The sequence below is a fragment of the Bombus terrestris genome, chromosome 11 (genome assembly GCF_910591885.1).
Source record: "Bombus terrestris chromosome 11, iyBomTerr1.2, whole genome shotgun sequence".
NCBI classification, from domain to species: domain Eukaryota; kingdom Metazoa; phylum Arthropoda; class Insecta; order Hymenoptera; family Apidae; genus Bombus; species Bombus terrestris.
The window spans coordinates 13261384-13288224 of NC_063279.1; the positions used below are offsets into that span (position 1 = coordinate 13261384).

At 38.2% G+C, this 26841-nt stretch overlaps 1 long non-coding RNA gene across 2 annotated transcripts in view; it reads right to left on the minus strand.

The window, feature by feature from the left end:
• Nucleotides 1-22920: 22920 nt before the first annotated feature.
• The window catches only part of LOC110119680, an 86902-nt gene continuing 82981 nt past the window's right edge, over nt 22921-26841 (minus strand). The window contains exons 4-7 of one of the 2 annotated variants that reach the window (XR_007225639.1): nt 25763-25870; nt 25409-25691; nt 25131-25322; nt 22921-25044 (exon numbers count right to left, since the gene is read on the minus strand). This is a non-coding gene — a long non-coding RNA (uncharacterized LOC110119680). Of the gene's footprint in view, nt 25045-25130; nt 25692-25762; nt 25871-26841 lie in introns of both variants that reach the window. The other variant, XR_007225638.1, reaches the window with a different exon arrangement.

The window sequence follows — 26841 nt, forward strand, 5'->3', positions numbered from 1 at the left end:
TATTAGTCTTTTTAATTCCACCATTCTAAAAACAATTATCATTAGAAGGATACAAAAATCCTAATAAAATTCACGATATCCCGCAGATTCAATTCTCATAAATTATTAATTCTCCAGAAGAACCAATACCAATAACAGTCACAAAAAAAAAAAGAAAAAAGAAAGAAATTCTCGATAAGATCGTTGGAGTTAGAAATGCAAATTAATGGGAACGGAGTGATCCATTTAGCGAAGGGGGCCATCCTCTAACCGAGACCAAACAGTGGCCTCGTAATGAGATAGCTTGAGCCACAATACACCCTTCATCCGAGCGGAAGAGAAACAAGAGAATAGCATTACCGGGGAAACGTACAAGCGATCTCGACCAATCAATCGTTACTGAACGTTGTATCGCTATCATCGTCAAAAGCGGCAACAACCGTAACCACGATCGTGTCGATTACCCGCCTACGGACTATAGACGAAAGCCTAAAGTCCAATTAGGCGAAGGAGCTTATCGGTTTGTAATCCAACGCTCCGAAAAAATCCCAAACCTCTCGATTCAAACCATACTCTCTATCTAAAGGTAGGATTTCCTATAAGCGGCGGACACTCGCGTCTGAACATACGCATTCACTGCTTTCAACTGCAACTAGACACAGCGTTTATACGCAGATTGAATTTTCAGTGTACTGAATAACTGAATCTTTTATGTCCTGAAGCACAGCCGAAAGAAAAATCCTCTTGCTGAATCGATCAGATTATTCTCTTGGTATATCGATCAAATTATTCTCTCGGTATATCATCGATCTTATCTGCGAAATACAGATTGAAACCAGCCGAAGAGCAGCGTTTACGCACGCTTGTACACATTGTATAGTCCTCGTGAATTTCCACGAAGCTCGATCAAGTGAACGATCTATGGTCCACCTCGGAGGATTCAGACGTGTGATCCTTGATGAAGAGGTCATTGAGGCTGAGGCTCGAATCACCACGAGAAAATCGACCGCTCGAGTCGCTAGTGCTCCGTTAGATAGCTTACGAGGCAGTTACCAGGCCGTTACCATGTCGATGGTGCCACTTGTCTCGAGAGGCTGCAACCTGCTTCAACCCTGCACGAAGGACACCGTAGCGTTCGTGCCTGCTTCATCAATCGCTCGAGTGACTTTGACATGGCTGTGGTGGCCGCTAATAATTGACTTTGAACAACAGATCATGTGTGTTCCTTTAGCATATCTGATTCAGATTTGTTTCATACATTTGGTATCTTTCGTAGAATGATTTATCAAGTAATAATATCCAGCAATGTATAGGTTGAAAATTATGGACTATAGAGCTTTCTATTAAAATTTATTAACTTCTATGTTTGCAATAAAATAGAATTCTATTTGAACAGAATTCTTGAAAGTGAAGAAAAGCTTGTTGCATTGATAGACGATTGTGCCGTATATCTTACATTGAGATGCAAGAAAGTAATCGAAGGTTTATATACGAAAGAACAGGGAGCAAAGGGTGTGTAAGTGGAGACGACTGCTGCACTTCGTAGATAAAACAGAGTAGGGTCTGGAGCAAGCTAGATGCAGTGGTTCGACCAACCTGGAGGTCCAAGACCTGGAGAGCTCCTTAAATCACATGTAATCGTTTCCGACCACTCGCTGTCCAGACCCGTAGGATCAGACAGCACCAGTTTAGACCAACGTGTAAGTAACCTCGTCCAACCTTTTTGGTCTCTTTCTTTTATCGTTTCCCTGAAATCGTTCACACCTTGTTCTCGTTCCCAGTAAGATGTATTCTCGATTAATTTACTTTCAATCTAACGAATTTCTGATCCGAATGAAAGCTTTTTCATCTTTTTCTTTAATCCTAATTTTATATAATAACGTCGCGATTGTAAGATAAATTGTAATTTTACTTAATATAGAAATTAGTAATTAACACTTTACCGCTAGCGGTTCAACAGCATACCCACGTCCGACCGGCATCTCAGGCACAGATTTTCCCTGGTGCCGGCTCTGTTTCGGTTTAGACTCCCTAATACCATTCTTTTCGTTTATCGCGAACGGTAAGTTTTTCTGAATGGTATAAAACTGTGGGAGCTAACAAAGCAACACAACTGACGCAACTGAGCAAGCCGATTAATAGGCTATCGGTCGATAAGAATCGGTGACGAATAACCGATTAATCGGCTATCGGTCGGTAAAGTGTTAATAATGAATAACTTTTTATTAATTTAATATTAATTCAAATTTCTCCTATTATCATATAATTTTCTACTCTCAGAATCTGCACTAACAATTTGTGCCTTTGTTTATTCACTTTTGAAAAATTCTGACTTAACTATTTAAAATAATGTCTAGGTAAATTCTAAATAAATTCTGAGTAAATTTCAAGGTAAATTAAAAAAGAAAAATGCTTATAACATCTGTACTTTCCAATTTACGTGGTTGATCAATATGACTTTCCAACGACATATTTCATTACTTGTTAATAAATTACATATAATATAATTAATTTCATCGCGTAACAGGTTGTTTGTTGTTCTTGTTTTCTTTCTCTTTTCTTTTTTTTAGACCAATATGACACGGTGTATCGAATGTTTCACGAAAGCCACAGAAACACGCAGCAGGATTCGTGGAAGCGCGACGCGTCAGGTTCACGATCGGTGTCATTTGCCTAGGAAATTACGGTCTTCTGTCACACTGACTAATCTACTTCGTTACACACGACAACGTAACTCTGTCACTGGTACCGCAACTCGCTCCGCTTTTCGCTTCTCTACGCTCAGCGACCAACTTCGTTTAACTCATTTCCCAGCCACCGGTTCTTCGCGACGATCGTCTACGAACGTATCCTATCGAAACCACGTTCTTTTATACTCTACTTCCCTTTTTCTTACCTCTGTGAACTGTGTTTAGTAACTCGAATCGAGTGAGATTGAAATGATAATGTAAAATCACTTGATTGGCAATGTTTATTAGATTTTATCTAACTCTGGTAAATATTAGATGATATATACAATAAGAATCATTATAGTTAGAAAGTTATGATAGTCGCTATAATAAAGAAAACAGAAAATGGTATTTTAATAGAAAGAAATTCATATTATACAGGACTTTAAATAGATTAAACCACTGACAGATACGTATAATCGTAGAAATATTGATTTTCGTAGCTATATATAACACAGAATCTTTTTCCCTAGATTGGATCGAAAGAGTGACAATCTACGTACACCGTCGCGAATGAGATTTATTTCTGGCAAGAACATAAGCGAGTTAGAAGGGCGTCTCGGTCCGTTGATCATAGCTGATTCAGCTTTACACCCTTGTGATTCCAAACAGCACTTTATCATGCGTAATAGATCATAGGGTGCAAAGATATACACGAATCTTTCGTCATTAAAAATACACTCAATACGAACAATAGAACTCAAAAATTGCTTTTTATACACTTTTAAAAACTGCGTGACTTTTGAAATGAAATACTCATCTAGTTGTTTAGTTTTTTCTGATTTTCGAATTTCGTTTTCATTATTAATTCTATACGTGGGTAAGTTAGATTTCTGTTTTACGATGTATAGAAGATAAGAGGTAATTCATCAATCATTTGGAAGCTATTCTGTTTGATGTTTCAATTTGATCATTTTCCTTGTACGATACTTGTTATACGAAATTTTTATAAGAATTTTGCAATAATTATTTCGCGCGATATATTTGCACGATCTTCGCGAAAATTTACATTTAATCACAGAACGACATTCAAATAAAAAAATTAACAAAAATGTACCTGTCACTGTCATCGTCACAAATGCACAATTATTCCATAACTCATTGTCTAATCATAATTAACGATCAAACGATAAAACATTTGAAACGCAGCAATTATCCAATTACTTGGAGCACGGTACAATAGACGGGCTTGGCCATTGTGTGGAAATGACTTGTTGCAATTGCACGTTACGTGGATAGATGGTTGTAAAAACTGGAAATACGTTGTTCAATTAAACCCGGCGCAAGAATTCTGCAATCAATGACGGCTTGTCAGAACATTCATCCCAATGATTTGGCCCTTTAACATTGCATCAGCGTAATGGATTCGTCCGCAATCCCATCACGGTAGAGATATCAGGGCTCTGTAGCTTAAAATAAGCAGAAAGTTGGATCGGGCCAGACACAGAAGTATTGTAATTATGCTAATAGCTTCGGCGCTTCGAGCCCTTCTCTGATGTGGTCTAGTGCCGGACGAGTTCGGATTAGCTGATCAAACCAACTTTTCCTTCTACTTATTAATATTACCTTGATCTTCCGTCCCTTTTTTCCTCTCCTTTCTCTTTTCTTTTCTTTTCGCAGTTCTCTTTTCCAAAGCTTCTCCTCTCTGTCTTAGGCTTCTCTTTTTCGTTACGTCAAAGTACAGTTTCAGAGAATCTACCAAAGGAAAAGTCTCGAAGATTTCTTCGTTACGTATGCCTATGCCTGTAGAACCACCGCGGGGAAATGTGAAACAGCACGGTGTTTGACCAAATAGAAATTAGAAGGGCGAAGTATATAGGAGAAATTGAGTATTAATTTGTAACAAAATAACAATTTTAGTCTGGGCTTGCTTCTCAAATCTTGAGACGTTTTCTTGGAATGAACTATGGCTAAAAAAAAGTAATTTGTAATTTGCAATTTTAACGCGTTTGTTAGTTTCAAAGTTAACGTTAGGTGCAAAACAGATTTCTTTTAATTCTATACCCTATAATAGTGGTGGTTAAACCGAGTAATATTGTGTATAATACACATATAATATGCCATTATAACAGCTATATATTAGAAAAATTCAATGTATTGTGTATTGGTAAAATATAAGAAGACTATGTGTATAGTATATACGTATTAAGATGGATAGAATTGAGTTAAACTAAGCCTATGAATGCTTCTGACCAATTAGGTTACACGAATTAAAAGAAAAATCGTGATTTTGGGATTGTGTCATTGTTACGACAAATGAACGATACAGTAACATATACATTCGCGTGCATAAATCCCCTTAGTCAGTCCTGTTCCAGATCAGTTGGCTCTTGTCTGACCTCTACCTTTCTCCTGACATTATATGGCTACACCGGTTGAACTTTCCAAGCAAAATATCGTTGCAAAGTCTCGTGCAGAGATTGGGAAGGATATTATCTAAAGCCAGTCTGCGACCCGTCTATCGAGCTCGTTGCTCCATCGAATCCTACGGATCTCTTGGCTCCAAAAGAGGGGGAAAGAGCTGGTCGAGCGGGGGATGGGTGATCGGTGCAGAGGAAAGAAGTCGGCTTCCAAAGGAATATTTATCGAGTGGATATTGAAATTGATGGTCGCTACCTCAGACATGCTAATCCGACGAGCGAGCGGATTTCTGATAACGCCCGACGACGGCCGAAGAAATAACAGAAGGGTAATTCAAATCGAAGACGCGCCGCCGGCGAGATTACTTATGAGGTTTACTTACGTGCCGCCACGTTTCGTTTCCCGTCTCTTTCTTCCTGCTATGTGTGCCTTTCGATGGATGGGTCCGCGTTTGTCGGTCGTTCGTTGCCAGGGTGAAGTCATTTTGTCAAAATCGCGAGGGCAAACCTACCACCCATCAGCCCGAGGCAACAGGTACACTCTCTATTTCTTGTTCTTCGACTTCCATCGTCAGAAATGCAGACTTGACTTTGGTATGGATAATTGAAAAACGCTTACAATATTCGAGTGTGAATTTTGAACGTAGAGTTTAAAGTTTCGACGGCTACTTGCTATTTAATAAGATAAATGATTTGACGAGTGCGGTTTTGTAGACATTTAGAATCTTCAGGAAAAGTGGAGTTTTACAAATTTCTACTGGCAATTTTTACAATTAACTGTCCAGTCTACAAACCAACTCACTCTATGAATGTTTTTCAATACTTTGAAACGTCACTCAACGCTTTCCAATGCTGTCAAACTTGTCACAGAATCGTGTGCTGTCAATAATTCGCGGCGCGTAACTCTAAAAAAATCGGACCGATAACACATAAAACGGCTAACGATAAGTTAAAAAATCGCGGTTCCGGTTTTCCAGCGATAATCATAGCCGCAGCGTGTGCGACACTCGCACCAGCTACGCCAACCGCGGCGCCAGCAGCGACAGCAGTCACGTATGTACCCGTGGAACGCGGCTCGGTTACATCGTTAAAAGTACACAACGGCCGTTTATTCGCGAGCAGATTGTGCATCGTCGTCGTAAATACCTCCGGGCGATTTTATCAGAGGGAGAGAGGAGCATCGTTGCAAATGGGCAGAAGAGAGGAGGGAGTCGCCGCGTTTCTCTCTCCACAAAAGGGTAATATTTCCGTGACGCTATTACACTTACCGGAATAGGGGTGGTGTCGAGGCTCGGTAACTACCCAGTTAACGCAGTACGCGGCCACGCCGGCGACGTTCTCCCTACAGAAGGTTATAAAAATTCAATTAACTCAGCAGTTTTAATTAATTCTGTATTTATATGATGCGATAAACAGAAACTGCCGTGCGGGGGCAGTTTCGTTTAATCTCCGGCATTCTGAGAGTTGGAAAGGTGTGGAGGAAGCCCGCGGGAGGAACTGATTTCCGCTGATTTCTTTACTTTCTTACGCCTTTTTACGCAGTTTTTCTTTTTGGCAACTAGTTCGTCCGATTGTTTAGGGAAAATTGAGTTGCTAGATGAAGTTCCAATTTTCTTACGTTTTTGGCTGTTACGAAGGTTTGAAATTATTTTGATGCAGGAAATGACGGTGGTTAGAGTATTTTACAAGTTATGCTTAATGGAAATTGTTTACAATTTGTGATTGTACAAAATGTCTGCTTAAATACATTTACTTCGCTCTCCATCATATTTCATTAAACTAATTTTCCTTTATGTCCAACATTTTAAGTCAATATATTTTACATACACTCTGGACGATATTTACATAGGTACGTATAATGGTATATTTCGTAATTAATACGCTTAAATCCTGCATTATAACATAAAAGTATTCGTGCGCGCAGAACGTTTGAATCAATAACGTTAATAAAAAGGAATTAGCTCACGATTAGCAAATAACGAATAAACTCGTAGATATACAAATATATGATAATATCGAAAATTGAACTGTCTGGATGGTTCCAGCGATCTTGTCTGTTTGATTTACTTCTTTTTGTACGGCGGATTTTTTGGAAAAATTGCGTTGCCACGTGAAAGTTGCGTAGAAGGTGCAAACGCGCGACGGAAATATGCAAATCCCATGCAAATGTAATTAAAAATAGTGATGGCTGCGGATTTTGTACTGTCGTCGGTAAATCTGAGAGGGGGATGATCGAGGGAGTTGTAGGAAAAGCGCGTGTATGCAAAAATTGTTAATGTCACGTCGATAAAGCACGCGAGTTTTCCCATTTTAAAAATATCTCCAAATGTGTTAATATTAAGTTTCCCCAGACGAATATCAGGTAATTTAAAATAAAACCCGAACGATTTCGTATTTTATGGGCACCCGGAAAGTTGGGTTGCTTAAATAGAGTTACCAGGAAAAATACTTTTTCTGATAATTTGTAACGACAAGACCAACTTGGCGTATTTACACATATGTGCAGTGTCTTATAATAGACGTATCGTCTATTGGAAAAAAATGATTGCTTGTATTATAAATTTTACATCTTCGTCAGATGTAACATAATTATTATTTTCAATAAAGAATTCAGGATATATAAACATTTTTGTAACCAATATCAAAAGCGCAAGAAATCTTGGTAATAATGAAACAATTATTTTCTAAATCCTTTATTATAAATTCGTCATTTTATCAGATTGACGAAGATTTGACTAATAACTTTATCGAACTAATTCGTTTATCAAATTTACTGGAAGAGGTCTCTGTATAAAATACATCTACATCTTTCCTTGCAAAAATTTTTAAACATCCCACCTGTGTCTAAAAATACTGAATCTCACACCATCGTTGGCACGTGGCGTTTATCGTATCAAAGGGTGAAAGATTCCTCAGGCGGAAGGCCACCAACCGGTCCATTCTTTACCTCTGCATTTAAATTCAGACACCGCAGAAAATTCTGAAAGAGGCAATCGGGTCGGCTGTCCGGGCTGAGACCGTACGATGTGTGGGGGTTTTGCGGTTAGCTGCAGGATTGGCTGGTTAATTTCACACTCCCATGATTATATAGACGAGACGGAGTGCATTTATATTCGCGCGCGCACAGCGTCGAGGGTGTCTGATTGGGTCCAATATTTAGAGAATAAAAAACTTCCAAGTTCCACGCTCTCCACCCTTTCTTCGTGGTTTTTCCCATCTCTTTCCATCTTTTTCACCATCTTTCTTATCCTCGCCACGATATCTCACAGATAAATTTAATATTAGAGCACTTACAGAGATCGTTACGTGTATACGGTTTTACTCAGCCCATAAGTTAAAATCGGAAAAGAGACTTTATTCTGCCATTAACACGAATACAATATGAACTTTTCGATTCTATTTGTTATTTTATGTTCATCGTATCCATTTGATAAATATAATTCCGATTACACAATTTGCTTGATAAGTTCAAATGTCATAGACCTAGAACCTTAAGACAGTTTTATACAGGTTTCTCAAATACCTATCCGTGAGCTCGGTTGATTCGGGTTCATCGGTTGCTCCGTTCTTTCACCTTGGACAAAGTACAGCGGCGACACACAAAGGGTGGCTATTACAATTAGTGGACATTATGGTGGGATGGGTAGCCAGCGCGCGCTGTACCAACACGAATGAACTGACCGACGGGATCGGTACAGTCTATCATTGCAGAACAGAGTGTGTGGTTCCAGCGAACTGTTCTCTCGCCCCCTCTAACCCGTTTCGCAACCGAAATACTATCCCCACCGAGCAGTTTCGCCAATTCCAAACCCCACCACTCTTTTACAGGCCGCTTCTGGCTGGCGATCTCCCCTGCACCGCCAACTCACCCCCTTTGCCCCCGTCGTAATTACAAGCATTCATTTCACACTAAAAGCCGCTGGCGCTGTCCTGGTCTGTCCGAAACGAGCCCCGCGCGAGTCGCATTTTCGCTACGGATTGCCACTCGTCCACCCCCGTCCACAGGGTAGGGCTGGGGTAGCCATCGTTCCAACGCTCAACCCTTTTCCAAATTTGCACGATTACAGGCCCGGCTGCTAATGCCGATAGTTCAGACACGCGTCGCATCGGTTCACGTTCGAACGACGAATTTTTGTTCGTCAACCGCCACGCCAGGCCGCTGTTTTTCATCGCTTCGTTCCCGACGAGAAAATATTGATGACTGCGCATGGGACAGTGACTGGTTGATGGATGACGCGGATTTTGAAGTTTCGTGGCTCCGCGGGAAAAAATGGAGACGAGTAGATGGGCTGACTGGGTTAGTTTTTTTCATGCAGTCTTCTGGGATAGTTTTGGAAATTTGGCTGGCAATTTGTTTAAATGTCTAGGCGTCCAAATACATTGCTGTTATTAATTCCACGTTGATAAGCGGGTTTTCTTTTAATCAGATAACACGAAGTTAAATGTTAAGAAACATGAATCGATATTATAGAAAACTGATAAATAAATGCTAAATTTAAGTAGAAAAGATAGCGAACTGATCTCTATACCTAACGATTATAAATTAAAATCGGACAACCTGTATAATTACTCGAGAATGAAGGGGAAAGGTTAGGTTCGCAATTCTAAAAGAAGAAACGTGTTACTGGTAAAAAAGGAGGATATAGTTGGAATTGGCAGACGATCGGGTTAACAGAATGAAACGAAAAGAAGAGAGGGATCCGGAGAGGTGCGTTTAGGTTTTTCATTTGATTTCAAGTCGTCGATTCAGGGGACAGCGTTGACGAGGAACGTTGGAAGTGTGATGACTCTGCTAGGACAAAAATTACAGGTGACCCGTGCTTTTGATCATTTTATCAAATTCTCTGGATTCAAAGGGATGGCTAGCAACGAGTACGGTCCCCACCGTTCATCAGTCGGCTCGGAATTTCGTTTAATTGCTCGTTGTAGTTATTTTCGACTCGTCCTCGTGAAACGGTCGCCATTATCGATCTTACAAATTAATGAGAAACTCTTTCGATCAAATGCAATTTACCTTAGCGTTCCAAGAAATAGAAATTTAAGTAAACGAAACTTTTCAACGTGGAAAATGTTCTTTTAAATTAATCGTAAAAGAAAATTAATCCTGAAAAAGAAAGAGTAAAAACAATTAAACTATCTTGATCTATCTTAAATTCTAAATAATTCGTCAACATTATTAGTCAATGAATTATTATCCAAGAGAGTCCAGATAATTTGTTATATTTAAAATAACCCTACAGTCGAGCAAATTTTAATAAAACGTAGATTTTATGATACCTGAAGACCTAAGTTAATTTTAGAAAGCTTTAAAACATAATCTTAGTTTAACATAAAAAATCAAATTTAGCGTATATTTTACACTTTAATACCACAATTTCCATCGCTTCAGAGATATTCTCGTACCACATGGATAAAACAATAACCACTCGAACTACTTAACCTGAACCAACTCTAAACGCGGAATCAAGTACATATTAATACTCCTTTTGAACATAAGCATTCGAATCTGGAAACCAATTCGATTCATACCTATTCCAGACACGCGCACATTTAACACGTAGGAAATCAATAGCCCGAACCCGATCGCAAAAAATGTAGATTCGATGGCCGGCTGAATAGCAGACTTAGGTCGTTTTATTTTCTTTAACATAAGTATTCAATTTATATTCGCGAGCAAACGATTCTATTCATACGATAAAATAAATATACTCGGCACGAGTGCCGTTGATGATGAAGTACGAGACGTCGAAGCTAGTCTATCAGGCAACGTCTGTGCATTCAACCATGTTGGATAAATATTTCCGCGTTTTGAATCACCGCTGAAAAGATCGCACCGTGATCTATGCTTCGAATAAAGGTCGAGCTGTGCCTTTTTCAAAAAACTCGCACAAATACGCGCAGCTCAACTGAATTTTATTACACGGCAAATCGCCGCGACGCGACGTATCAATGCAACCTCGTTATTCGCATCTCTGCGCGGATTCTTTGCGGATAATTGTAACGCGAATCACGATGCCGAGCGCGTCATACCTGACGTGTTCCTATTGACTCGCAGCTGCCATCGCTCGTCGACGATTAAACGAACGTCAGTTTGCGGAAACTCGAATAGAATTCGAACAGAGATGTAAATTCAGATCAGAGAACTGGTACATCGTAATGTTTAACTCGTTCGTTTCTTTTTAATTTTTATAGTAGATTACATTTTATATTAAGTGTCGCATGGGTAAATTAAAAGAAGTTTCTGAAATATTAATACTAACTGGTATTTTTCTGTTATTTTAACGTATTATTGTATGTAAGTAAGGAATGGAAAAATAATTGTCATGATATGGTCATTAAACAGTTGTTAAGTAAGTTCGTAACAATGCATATGCAATAACAATGCAAATATAACTATACAAATATATATAGCAATATACAATAACAATGCATTTCTATAGTAGGAATTGTTAAATTTATTAAATTTAAATTATTCTTCGTACAGCCTTTCTGTATTCTACACTATTTATAATTATTCATTTGTTACTAAAGAGTTATCTTACTTCATGAAACAGTAAAAGAAGCAACAATAATTTTTTCATTCCAAATATAGGCACAACGAACAAATTTTGTTTCAATTAGAAACATAAAAATAACTGCGCGAAATAATGACTTGCTTCAACTAATTTGTTATTATATCGAAAAAGAAGAAAGCTCTATTAACGCACAATTAATCAATGTATCCATCCAATCGATAAATCCTGTCTTTTATCAAGCATCGATATCGTTACTCGTCAACGTGAATTAACTTTGATTTATAGAATGCTGATTCGCTAAAATGTATAATGAGATTGTAGAGATAATATCAATTCAGTGAAATATATATAATATATTATATATATATTCAAGCGGAGTATTCGCAATAAATCTCGTTCCGCGTTTTATTTTCGGCAAACGCAGAAGGTTGATCCGCATGGACAAAATATTTGCGTGCACTCAACCTGCTCTGGTGGCTACATTAATTCACTGATTCCGGGTAATATATTCCAGAGTTTGCCAGCCGAAACAGCTTTATGCGGCAAATTTAATTAATAATCTGGATTAAGATATATGGATCGCGTTACGGGGAAATGTTCTTAGCTGGCAGATTCGGCTTCTACCGCAATTCTCCCCCTAGTAGTTGCTCCGATACGGAAAACTTACCGTCTACCCATCTAATCGGTTATCTATCGTGGCCGAACTTCGCGAAAGTTCAATGAAACCCTTCTAATCTAGTGTACAGTATCTGTTTCCTTCTGCAAAAATACATAAGACTTCCTTTGACCAATTAAGAACTTAAAAGTAATTCTAATGATTGTTATAACCGTTCCTCGGTTGCTAGTTTTATGTTTAGTTGATACGAGGAGTCGAGACATCGTATTTAAGGAGCTTTAAATCTATTTTATGTATGCTTAAATACCATTATACTGTCTACGATATGAAAAGATGTTTGTGATTCAGTATTCGTGCCGTTCTTCTCGTCGCGATTTCAATTATGTCTGTCAGGTCGAGAGTAGAGTAAGATCCAAGAGAAGGATATAATTATGGGTATCAGATTCAGAGCTAATAGTTCTACGTCACCCGAAGCACGGTGTATTGTTGCCACTTCCCTTGCTGCCTTGAGGCTCTCTATGTAATTACCATTACCCACAAGCTGATATACCCACTGTGCTTATCATATTCCGTGGCAATAATGGCGTTGATACAGCATCTATGCTGTGATTGCCTTCGATTTGAGAAACAGCATCTTGATCGGAAATACCTCGGAGATGTTTGATCTAGAAACTTCTATTTATCCGCTCGAGTTCAAACTGAATTTCGATTAAAGTTCCAGTCATCTCGACTTGATTCCATTTGCTACCATCGTCTATGATCTTTTATAAATATTAAACTAATTGTAATTGAAGTGTACAAGATTACTGTCTTCAGGAATTGATTTAATTTTATTACAATTATCACTTATGATTTCAATTATTATCTATTAATGTAAATTGTTATAAATCGATATACGAAACTATTGTTTCATTAATACGGATTCAAATGAAGAAGAGTTAAAATGATTAATTAACGAGAATGAATAATTCAGATGATGAATAAAATATTGAATATCGTTAGAAAGGGTACAACAGTTAGTAAATTTTGTAGTTACTTTCATAGAATCGGTGTTTCATTACCCGCTTAACTGCAGAGTGTGTTTACTTCGAGCTTAATATTCTATGCTTCCATGAGACGACAGGAACGCTTTACGACCGCCACGAAGTACCGTATAATACAGTTTTAAGCAACGACTTCTGAGCTCCAGAGACCAATGATAAACTGCTGACAATAATAACGGTTTATACAAGAACGAGTGTTCCCTAGAAAATCCATTACAGTACTCTACATACATCGATAAAACTAAAATTTGCCATAATTTCCACTTCGTTCGGTGAAATTCACAAATTGTACTGTGTAATACTATTAAATATATCTTATTTGCATCATATCACATTTTTGTACAAACGGTACTTGGGTTTGTTAGCACATTCGATGCTATTCTCACATATATTTCATTGATTCAGTTACTATATTCATATTTTCGACAAAAGCAATATGTAATAAGTAAAATAACCTGTAATTGGAGACAAACAAAAGAGTGAATGTGTTGAAAGAAAGATTATCAATTAAAGTAAAGGGATTTGTTTCGACCGTTCGCGGAGAGACGCGATCTCGAAGAAGCGCATCAACGGGAGTCGTAAATTCTCCTTACGATTCGAATAATCGACGCCACGAATAGATCGATCCCCTACTTCGATTAGGATAATAGGGGTGGTTGAGTGAGTATAACGCTGATTTTAATAGGTTATATGTAACAACTGTATGCTGAGTGCCAAACTACGAGTGAGTACGGCTTGAGACTCTTTTTGTGTTGGCGACTGTAGTCGAGATTTGACTCTTACTTGGCGACTGTGATGACTGATTTTTACTAACTGTCCGTTCTCATGTTATTACGCGTTTGTCTCACGCGACGTAACGGGATTTTTTATGAAAGGAGATACAACTTTTGCTAAAAGTACTGATGTTTATTTTAAATTATATTACAGTTACTTATTTCGAAATATTCTTCGAAACTCATTTTTCTCAATTTGCACAGCTTAATATTTTCATATACGAGTCTATCCAACGTTTTAAAGAAACAAATACGGCAAAGTAAATGCGCCGAGGAACACAATCTGTTTTCTCAGCATCAAGGCGTAAATAGCAATTCTACGAGAAAAATTAGCTATTAAGCGTTGGCGAGATTGGTTTTCTAAAGAAATTTGCCACCTGTCGGAAGAATCTTCAAGAAGACATATTTAACGAACTTCTTTTTCTGTCCCTCGTGAATATCTCCTAAGACAACAACGAACAAAACAGTAAGTAAAAAGTTTCAGCTCACAAACAAGAAAAACAAATAAGTTATGAATATTAAAAACGAGCATTTATTATAAAAGACTCTTAAAAATTCAATGCAACTATGTACAAAAAGGAAACCACCCTTTTTATATTCTTTCTAGCCCGTTTTCTTACAACTGTTCTTAATGTTCTTTTTTCTCGAACAATACCGAACTATCTTATTATTTAACTAACTCTTAATCCTTAAATTCTTTGATCTCTACGTTGCAAGTTAGATTAAGATAATTTTTTATACATTCACCATTCGATCTTTACTACAAATTTTCCTATTAATCGAAATTACTATAAATCGTTCGAAGCATTCATATTCTTACGAACAATGGCGTACTACTCAACTTTTTATCCTTTATTGAATGAATTATTCAGGTCTACGTTCTTCCCTTTCTTCTGCGCGTATCAGTGCGTGCTACTCGCTCTCGCATGAAAACGTATCGTAGACTCTTGTCAGAAACACGTGCGCACGCCGCAACACAGCTCGACGGAAATGACACAGTAATTAATGGTCACGTATCAATTAGCGGGCGCCTACTATGTGCCGGTTGCCAGTTTTAAATCGGTCCACGCCACGTTGCAAATCTCTCCGCACGCTTCCGTCTCCTTTCCTCTCGTAGGGTTTCGTGCTACGCTCGCATTCACCGGTTCTGAGTTTCCTCTATTAATTACGAAGGGGTCCATCAATTTGACACATTAACGTATTGCCCGCGCAGGTGTTGCGCGAAACCGCGCCGCCATATGCGGCGAAAAATGTTCCCGTGTGCCGGTGACTGAATGCCTTTTCGAAAATGAACGAGAAACTAATCGTCTATTGCCAAGCCCGGCCAGGCCAACTGTATTTTTCCTCGTTTTCATGCGTACAGTTTAGAAACTCTGGGCTTTGTTTCTCATAGATATATCGTATCTCGCATTTGTACTATAAAAATGAATATTCAGTTTTGGGCCAGATTTGAGCGTTAATTCCACTACGGGTAAGATTATCATATAAAACGATTTTCAGCGTTTTGAAAAAATCTTTGCGTATAAAATTGAAGGGTGAAAGTGCATGTATCAATAAGGATTGTAAGGTTTTGTCTTCAAATTCAAGGATCCTTTTAAAGTTAGAAAATTGGATAAAAAGTGTCTCAAAAAGCGTAACAGGCTTGAAACATTACCAGCAACGAGGATTCTAAACTACGATAGGTGTTTTCTCTCTTTTCTTTTTTTCTTTTGGTAGTTTATAATTCAGTTAATGTACAACAAATAAATAAGTTAGAAATAGGTCAAGATCTAGTAAGATTTAAAAATACGTAAAATGTTATTTTTATATCGTTAATAAAATCTCGTCTTAGAATAAATTTCAAATATTTCAATTCTTCGAATTTATCAAACAAAATTTTGTAGAAAAATTCTTGTACGAACATTGTACGTTCTGTGTTCATGAAAAAGGAAAAGAAGAAGAAAAAGGAAACTTTACGATGGTGGTGTATCACGTAAGAATAACGATTGCGCGATATAAACGAGCAAACGTGGCGAGGAAAGCCGGAGAAAAGGAAGGTGGAAGAGCGAAACTGAAAAGCAACGATGCGACGCAGCTGGCACAGCAACGGAGACCACCGCGTCATTATTTATGGGGTTTACGGGGTTCGGTCAACCGCAAGGGCAGCTGAAGGCACTGCGCCCTTGAGGACTCCAAGCTCGCAAGTCGGTCTGTTGCCAAGTGTGAACCGAGAAAGCGTTACTGTTTACTATTTCGCCACGAACCATTCTAACCGACCTCCCGAGCATACGTTAGTGTATATTGTTGGCCCGCGGTTGCATTCCCTGGTCCCATCATCTCCCACTGAAACAATGAGTTGAATAGTGACTGCTTCTCGCAGGGGAAGTTAACGTTCACTTGTTTAAGGTAATAGGAACATCAACTACCGTTGTAACCGCTAATGAAGGCACCAAGGTATACAGCCACGTCAATAAATTATATCTTTAATGTTACATATACAGTGAGTCGTTTAGCTTTTATATACATTGACTTATGAAAATGTAGAGGATGGTTGGTCGTATGGTTTAAATGACGAGATAACTCGATATTGAAACCGTCAAATATATTCTAAAATAATTAAGAAATACAGAGAATGTTCGTTAAGACGCTCGGTACTAACTGATTCGCTAAAGACTGTGTATTGATCGCCAATAAAATCGCTCGAGACTGAGACTGAAAAACTGGTCTCCTTACGATCGTGTACGTCAATTTATACTGGTCGAGGGAGTATCTGAAAATTTAAATTCGTCTTTGTTTGACGGTTGCGCGTAGCGGCGACATTGTTTTGCCCGGAGTTTATTTATTATTACATTATGTATGCCCTAATGATGTTGATACTCCGAGGCAAAACAACAACATGATTCAAATTGTCCTCTAGCTCATGTGCCGCTACAAAAATATTAGGTTGATGCATATACAATGAAACATTAATTGTACGTATTTTCTTCAAAACATCACGTATTTACAAGCGTGTCAAACATCTGTGTTTATTTTATTAGGTTGTCCGAAAAGTGTCTTTCTTTTACAAAAACGTCTTTTACAATAACACATCTTTATACAAACATGAAACCTAATCTGTTGAACATTGTGATCTTTAGTTTGATAGAACAAAATGGATCATACGTAATTCGATAAAATAATATAAAACGGAAAATGTTGTGCATCAATCATTTCCTTATAAAACGAAAGAAAATTTTCCGACGATCTAACATTATTAATTATTCATTTATATTATTCATTTTATTTTGACGGCTGACGAACATGTCTTATCTTAACGAGTCTATATTAACAAGTTTCTCCTTAGCGCGATCACACGTTGGTAACAGGTATATCGCTTTCCTTCGACACTATTCATCAATATCATTTAGTAAACAATATTGTTTATAAATGAAGTTGTAGCTGATTAGAATAAGAGATTTCAAAATTTTTCGTGCAACACACGTAATGCATTCATAAAAAGATTTTATAATTGGTTTTGTAAAATTCTTTACTCATGATTTTCTGATTGTTTCTCGTAGGATAGACAGAAGTCGAGATAAAGACAATATCGAAAAATGATATGTTCCGTAAGTGTCTATTGTTCAGAAAAGCACGAAGGGTAAAAGTTAGGAAAGAAGCGTGCAACAAGGAAACGTTCGAGACGTTCGAGACGTTTGATACAGATAAGATTGAGCGGAGTAACTATATCTCGTTATTGCTTCCTAAAGAATCCCGGGAACATCGTTAGGAAGCAGGCACCACGTAACAGACTTAACGGTCCGCGAAAGTTCCGCTTTATTTGACCAACATGTCTTCTAAGTTTCCCTTCTAAGTTTCCTGCTAACGATTTCTTCCGTGGAGTTCTGAATCTTCTCGTTCTGCAAACAGTCGAATATAGTGCCTCTTTTTCTTCCACTTGCAGTCTGTTTCATTAAGATCGTAGCATAAAGTTATATGACTATCTTCCAGCGAACGGTCTTTATCTCTCGCCAATTATAGAAACGACCATGAACCTTTACTTATAAGAGTATTTGCTGAGAATTAGGTAAAGTAGAGTTATTTCAGTAACTGGGTCAGATTTGGCTATGTTTTATTTGAAATGAGAATAATGAATGAAGAACAGAGACAGTTACTTCAACTAAAAGAGTAGATAACTGTATTTGAAAGAAAAGTTGCGTACAGATAAGTTTCAAAGTATTATTTGAAGAATTAAATTGATAGTCTCAAGTGACAAATGTAATAACTCACGTTCCTTAATTTTATAGAGGAGAAATTTTTAAATTCAAATGTACTGTTATTTACATTATTCTTGTATAATATATAGTTATGATAATCAGAAAGAATACAATCATTTGATTCTCTTTATCTGCAATTTTGTGATTGAATTATTAGGTTGTCCGAAAAGTTTCTTTCGTTTCATAAGGTGATAATAGATAAACAACAATTTCTATTTTATATTATTTTCTTGAATTAGGTATGATCCATTTCGTCATATTTCTATTATTATGTTCGTGCATAATTGAATAAACTAATATAAAACAAAAACATTGCGCGTCTATTATTTCCTTATAAAACGAAAGAAACTTTTTGGACAACCTAATACATCCTGTCACCTACATAAACAAATGTTCAGGTGTATTTGAACGACAGTATGTATATGTCGGGTTGACGTTAAGATTAGAGTTAGGGTTAAGGGCGTGAAATGAATCCCTATTTGCATTAGACGTTATCATTATGCAATAGAGGTGATATTTAGTAGTGCACATATAATTATGATAGAATTTGACAAGTAATCGTGATAATTAGATACTCGAGAAGCTAATGACAATGATCCTAGGCTCAATAACGATCCGCGGTCGACGGGATGATACATGTACGTTCTCACAAAGTCCAAGTCTGCCTCTTTGTTAACAAAACGTGAAATATTCACTGATCGTAAAGATGTTACTCTTTTCGTCGATGAGATCGTACGAGAGAAAGACTCTCCGTCCCGATGATGCCACCGAGGAAAAACTATATGGTGTGTGTCTAAGGACATGAGATCCTCGGATTCGTCGAGGAAAGCCTTCGTTCGGAAGATGAGGGAAATTGGCGTTGCTGCTAATTGGTCAATCTCCATATCAGTGGTTAGAAAAAGATGCTAACAGCCCTTGAGGGAAAATTGCTAGCGGGAAGTGTCGTTCGTGGAAGGATAGATTTCTCTTATCTTCTCGTAGTTGGGACAAAGAATATTTGTCTGTTTGAAGGACTTTATATAACTGAAACTTAAGATTTATAACGGGTCCTCGGCCAGTTAAACATATAATGTGAAGATGCGTTGACATCTGGTAATCATCTTACCTGAAAGACAAAATCTGCGTGTTGGCGAGCCACGGGACAGAAATCATTGAAATGTTTACTGTCGTGCACCGTCCCAAGTATTTCTTTTAAGGAGAGCCATAAAGTTACTTCATGCCTTTGTTAGACAAAACGTTCATCCCTTGACCGCGGCTACGTTCGGCGACTGGTTGTCGCCTCGAGCCCGAGCTCACTATCATAAATCTCAAATAAATATAGTCAGATCGAATTACAACAATTTCTTAAACGGCTATGGTGGAATCTAGATTACAGTACTAAGGGTTCCCAAAGGGGTCCCAAAGTTCCAAAGGAAAGGTTCCGGTGTTTTTTCATCTCCGACATATATATAGAATTCTTTAAGATATTAGAGAAAATTAAAATTTATTGAAACATCTAATATATACAAACGAATCATCTTTCATTTCGAACGGGAAATAGAAGAAACTGGATATCCGTAAAGAGAGAAAGAAATATTCGATGCTGGCATGAACAGGTCTACCGTCCAATCTATGGAAATAGAGTTTCCCCGGGGATTGTTTGGCGAGTCTCGGACCCGGAAACGGCAATAAGATGCTCCGCTCCGTCTTCCACTTTTTTTTTGTTAACTTTCGAGAATCCGCGCGCCACTCACGAACGTAGTTCCTTCGAATTCCTCGAAAAACGAGCATTCCCCTTTTCGACGTATCTCGCTTAAGCTTGAAATCCGCTTGTTTATACAAACTAAGGTATGGCGAACGTGGACGAGGGTTGAAGAGGGGAGGAGGGGAAGGGGGGATGCCAAAGGAGACGAGAGAAATTCTTGCACGGACGCATGGTCCGTACAATTTCACCCCTAACCGGTAAACTTTTCTTTTTAGTCCGACAAGCCTCTTATTGTGAGAGACAATTCTAAGAACTGGTGCTCTTTTCTAGCCCTCTGAGTTTCCTCCGCCTTCATCCTCGTTCCCACGACCATCCCTTTTGCGTGTGACTCGCGAGCAGCCGTTTCAGACTTCTCCATCTCGTTTCGTTTTCGGCAGACGCCGACTCATCTTCTTCGTACTACGGCCAGATTCATAGTGTCATCTTTTTTCTTTTCTTTTTTTTTTTAGTGCTCTTTCGAAACCTGTTACATCGTCCCTTGGAAACTGACGACTTCGACAATGGTGAATTTTTCAATATTCTTAGGAATCGATGAAAGTGTTGCAGGAACTGTCTTTGGGGATCATTTTTGGTGGTTTGAAGCGACAGTGAAACGTGCAGGATTGTAGTTTAGAATTTCTGGTGAATGGAGACTTGTTTGTGTGATATGATATGCAATGGAAGCATTCTGAATGAGATGGAATGATAATCTTTATTGAAAATAGACAGATTATAACCTCTATTGAAATTCGAATTTCATTAAAGCAACTGTATACAAGTTACTCTGAAATCACTGATTTGTCTGTCTTCCGTTTATATATAAGCTTTTTTCAACCATTCCAACCATATAACCTCAGAATTTACATACCACCTATTCATAGAACTTGTAATCATAACCACATCTAAAATCCCTCTCAATAATTAAAAAAGTTGATTTTTTAGTAGTCCATAAACATGCCATAGATAGTTATTCCAGCCATTGAAAGGCAACAAACACGTTAATAAAACCCAAGGTCAACGAAAGAATCGCAAACAGCAATCTCGTTCATGCAAACAACCGTGCAACGCATAAAGCTACAACATTCGGCATTGATTCCGCATTTGATGTTGCTAAAAAACACCAATGCTTTCAAACTGTAGCCGCGTCCAGTAATGCTAATTCTCAATGACCATTTTATCGTTACACGACGCCATCAGTGCTCAGCAAACACTACCTTCGACAGATTGTCAGGATCGCGTTGACGAAACCGATCATTAACCCATCCCTTCATTGCAATCCCTTCCATTTCACCCTTTCTCTCTCTCTCTCTCTCTCTCTTCCTCTCTTTGGCCCGAAGTGACCTCCACGCCAGTCCAGTTTGTTTTACGAGACATTCAGAAGTGTGTAACAGTCGATTTGCATTTATATTAGCGTTCGACGAACCATGAGTCTTGAACTATTGTCCGTACCACCCTGTCAATTTGAGCGTCACGGGACGAACCTGTTTCTCAGCAATTCCCCTCCCCTCCGAAACTTTCAACTCTCCTGGGGTCTCTGTTTAATCGCACGGAATGATAGCCGAGAGATATGAGAACAGAATGGCGCGACAGAAGCTGCCAGCGTCCATCCGCGGGGAGTAGAAGTCGATCACCAATAGAGAGGGGTGTATGCCAACCCCTTACGCGCTCACGTGGTGTAATTGCTGAGTTTTTACAGTGATTTATTCGTTCTAATCCTACAGTAAGCAATCCTGACGATTAAACTTGTGTATTTCCGCAAATTCATATTTTTGTGGATGCAGTTAAAAAATAGAATCTTGATAGACAATCGTTTTACTTATCAACTGACACTGTTTAGTAGGTTTATTTTCGTATTTCTGTATGTTATATGCATGTAGTGCATTTTTGCATCTTCCCATAAACGCATAAAAATCAGTATACGACAATGAAAGATAATGTATGAAAAGTATGTGTATAGCACTGCAGCGAATTCTTCATCAATAATTAAGAAATTCTCCTTTCAATTATTAGATTGTACGTATGAATTGGAAGAAAAGATCGTGATTTTTGAGTTATGTTATTGCTATAGAAAGAAACAATTGCACTCTGAAAACAGAAAAACTCATCAATTTTTACGCGAATGTCAAGGGGTTAATTTGCTCAACAGTTACGAGATCCCTTTGTTAAGGGGTGCAGTTAGAAAAATGCGAGGGGTGAGTGTAGCTAGAGGGAAGAGGAAGAAGAAATGAGAAAGGGAAACGACGCGTGAAATACAATCAGTCGCGGGAGCAAGTCGTCGCGTGTTCGAAAAGATTGGTCGGTTTGTAAGTTGGCAGGGATCCGTAACAACGGCATTGTGTATTCGTATTAAATCGTCTCTCTTTCGCCGGATGGGTTGAAAGGGGGACACGACACGAGCGTGAAAACTCCGGAACGCGTGACGCGGTTGTAATGTAATTCGCGAACGAGCGACGTCACCGCGAGCTTCGTAAACCGGTTAGAATTATCAATTAATCGCGCATTCTGCGCCGCGAATATCAGGTTACGTGACACGAATTCGTTGGTGACTGGTAATATGCTACACAACTAGGAATCTCTGTTTCGTCGTCGGCCCGTTCAAACGTTTCTTGATAGCAATACGGAGTATTTTTTTATTGAAGTCATTACGAAGCTCCTAGGATACTTTTTATACTATTTTAGAATAATGAATAATAATTATATTCTTTTCTTTATATTATTTTCTTGTCTTTCGAACAAGTTTTTTAAAGATCAGTATAAGCAACAATGAAACTAACTCTGATGAATAAGCACAGCAGATATATGAAGTTCGACATTATCTCAATGAAAGAATAAGACACGTTTGTATTATCAATGAATTTTCAATGCCTTTTCTTAATTAATCTTTTATTGATTGATAGAAATTCATCGTAAAAACATAATTAATATATTTTATCACTTAATGGTTATAAAGTTCGTTACAGAGCAATTACGAAGCAAGAAAAATTTTCATTCCATGTATCATTAGTATCCGCTTTAATCGTACGTAGAGGCGAGAACATACGATTCGGATAGTCCTTAAGGATATTTGTCGGATCGTAAGCAACCGAGGAATCCAGGAGGATGGGCGGCGGTTCCAGTAACCGACGGTCTATAAAGCAACGGGAGGATGTAGCTTCGCGTAATTGCGAGGAAACATCCCCTGCCTAACCTTAACTCGACCCGCCTTACCGCGCCTTAAACCAACCCCCGACCATCTTGCGCTTCCGTAAGGTGCTACAGTCTTTTTCATGAGTGATATACGAATGTTTTATAAAACGCAGCTTTTCCTCTGACTTACAATTAGTCAGAAATTTAGTTCGAGCAAACTTTTACATGCAAGCAGAAATAATGCTGCGTCTGTTATAATTAGACTGCAGATTTTTACACATGTACGAAACGTTTAAAGTTGCAAAAATGTACAGAACGCGCATAGTACCTTAAAACATATAGAATGTCCAAAGTATAGTATTCGTTATAATATTTGCTTGATAAAAGCATTCTCTAGATTCCGTTTTCTTAATTATATTTGAAAAAAAAATATAGAGTTGCATAAATATATCCATGATTTAATTATAACGTATCGTGATGGTTAGAATGTTTTAGTACGTAAATGATGAAAGTTGTAACAATTTGTGAACGAGCCTGTACTCACGTACGTAGCCAAAGTATACAGATACGTGACTGAGAACATTACTAGCGTTGGTTTGCAATGAGAATAGTTCTGTCGTGTCGTGCTTCGTAGAAACTAATATCTGGTATGTGATTCCGACGTGTGAACAAAACGAGCCCTCTCCAAACCACGTTCTTTATCGAAATTTTAATACGCAACCATGCTACATCCATTAATCTTACTTAATTAGGGGCACGAAGAAATATTAAAAAAGGAAAATTCTTTTGAACGAACAGTATTACAATTTCATAATTAGATTCTCAATCTTCAACGTATAACATCAAACGTAACTCGACTCCGACACTCGCAAGACGTTCAATCGTTGCAATAATTTTACCATGACTCTGGCTGCGTATCTAAACGAGGATCGTTTCTCTTCTTGATAGCAGCTTCTCGTGTGCACGTAAATAATAAGTGATCGTTTGCACAAGTGCAAGTATCAACCTCAAATCGAGTTTCAAGACGGGAATTATCAAGTTACGTGTTGCATTTTCCACTAAGCGCACGTTTACCATGAAGCAGACGCGAAATCGGTTTCAAGGTGCCAAGACAGAAATAGCAAAACATTTTTCTATCCCCTTATCTGACCGCGTTACCTTACCAACGACTGACGCTTGACGGGTTAATTCTACTTGCAGACTGCCGCGCGATTATCCGGCTTGTTCTTGCTAAGAAATTAAACTGATAGCTGTTTTACGTACACGCGAGAGAACGCCCGCACGGGAAACTTCTTTCTCGCTTCTTCCGTGCGAAGAAAAATCCCATTTAGCTGTATGAATATTCAGCCACGATAAAGGAAACTCTGTTCAACGTGGCAACGTGCTGGTTCGCGCACGGATTTCAAATTTTTACGCGTTAGATAAACGTAAGAAACACGGTTTATCTTCATTTTCTTGAATTTTTTTCTTTCTCCGTGGCTTCTTCTTTCTTACTTTCAGACAGATGGGATTGTATTAAGAACAGACAAAATTTTAATTTTTAATTGTAATAATAATAATATAATAAGAGTTAATTTAACAGGGTATAAATTAAAGAGGAGATGAAAAATTAGTGATAATAAAAAGTAGAGGTAAAAAGGATAAATGAACGTAAGAAACATAGTTTCTCCTTCATTGTTGAAAGGGCTTTTGCTTTTTATTCTGAAAAAGGTTGGAATTTTTAATTGGGATAATAGTGTGATAGGAGAAGTAATAGGTTTAAATTAAGAAGAAAAAGTTAGTGGTCAGAGGAATTATTAGAAGTAGGAAGGTTCAAATAAACGTAAGAAGTATGGTTTCTCTCATCTTTCCTTTGTGCTTTTTCCTTTTGCTTCGCATGAGGTTGGAATTGTGTTAAGAGCATACAGGATTTCCGTTTTTATTTGAAATAATGATATTATAGAAGCAACTAAAAGGTTAAATTAACAAGGAAATATAAAATTAATAATCATAAAAGAAGAAAAGGTTTAGACGTTAGGAATGAGCAAAATGTACCATTTTCTTACTGGGTGACATCCATACAGAATCTCTAATTCATCTTTAATTTTCAATTCAATCATTATTGCGAATTCTCGACTAAAGAGCAACCGGTCAGGTCAAACCGATTGGTCGATATGCCGTACCTCGAATGACTTAACGCTCAAGGTGAAGGAGGTTTAATGGATTGAGTATTAGAGTAATCTAGCACTGTAATTGCACTTGTTGTATAAAAGTAAAGTGTGATATTATGAACACGGCGGTGGTAAGATCTTATTGAGAGTGAAGTATTTCACCTGCACGGTACGATGTCTGATGAACTGTCCTACGTTGCTGATTCTCCCTACCAGCCGTTGTGTTTCGTCTGTCCATCGTGCCTTCCCGGCTGGGGTCTTTCTTTGTCCTCGGAGTCATTAAGCTCGAGGAGGACATGTAATTTGGAATTTTCTAAAGAAGGGATAGGGCTTGTACGACTCATAAACGGACGGCCACTCAAAATTCTGAATAATCATCCTTAACTTAATCCTGTTAAACCAGAAGCAACGATGCCTTGCTGCTTTATGAGACAATAAAACATACCTGAAAAACAGTAAAAAACGCAATAAACAATATATAAACTACTAACGATAGCACTGTCTAACGATACTTACAATGATTTGGAACCTCCTGAAAGGCATTTAATTAATTTCGCAACGAAACGAGACTTTTTCCAACCGATGTAAGTTTTCCAGCCAGTGTATGTATTCATTAATCAATATCTGCAACAATCACTGCATACAATACATATACAATCTTCTCTACACTCACATAGAAAATTCCGTCGAGAATGGAGAAAATAACGAAGTAAAACACAAAAGAAATAGAGAAAAAAAGTAATAAACGTTTCGAAACGTGGCGAAGGAAAGAAAGAACGAAATCACGCTTCGACGAGGTTGGTAACTCGCAACACGAGAAAAGAAACGCAGCTTAAACGCTTAAGAGCGCGACGTGTAAACGTTAATTATCGTGGCTCGCACGCGAGGCAAGCGACGAGCAATAATTATTTTCGCAACGCGCCACGATTAATTCAAGTGGTTGCGGCGACTGTAGAGGGTGGCGGTGGACAAGCTTAGCACCCCGTCTAGCTCGTACATAAAAGCGGAACGTAGTCACGAGCACTTGGCTTGAATATTACGTACCGCCACGTAGGGCCTCCTCTGTACATCGTTTATGTACAGTCAGCTAGATTAGTACTTCTTCCCGCGAATTTCGCCTGTCCGCTTATTTCTATACACGTCTATGCTCGGGTTTTCTATTTTTTCTAAAAATTTCATACTTTACAAATGAAATGTCTGTTTGATAAAAAAAAAAAAAACGCTTCATTAAAAAATAAGAGCATATGCTAATACTTTGTATAGCCTGCACATTTGTACTGTATATAACATTCTTCTTTCCTAATCTTCATATTTAACTGTATACTCGAATAAAGCTGAATCCTTTGATAGAGCGGCGACGCGTTAAGAACGACCTGGTTAGCATTAGGAATCTCCATAACTTAACGCGACTGGACAATATGGACAATCAAGCTGCTTCACGGTACGTTGACCAGCAACCTCTGAGGGTGAATTCGATGGGACAAGGTGCGGTCAAGACGTGATCGGCAGCCAAAAGAAGCTGCGACAGTTACCGGACCGTCTTTTGCCAGGCGTTACGGAAACCTAGATTAGTCATGGTAGAGTGGGATCGAAAA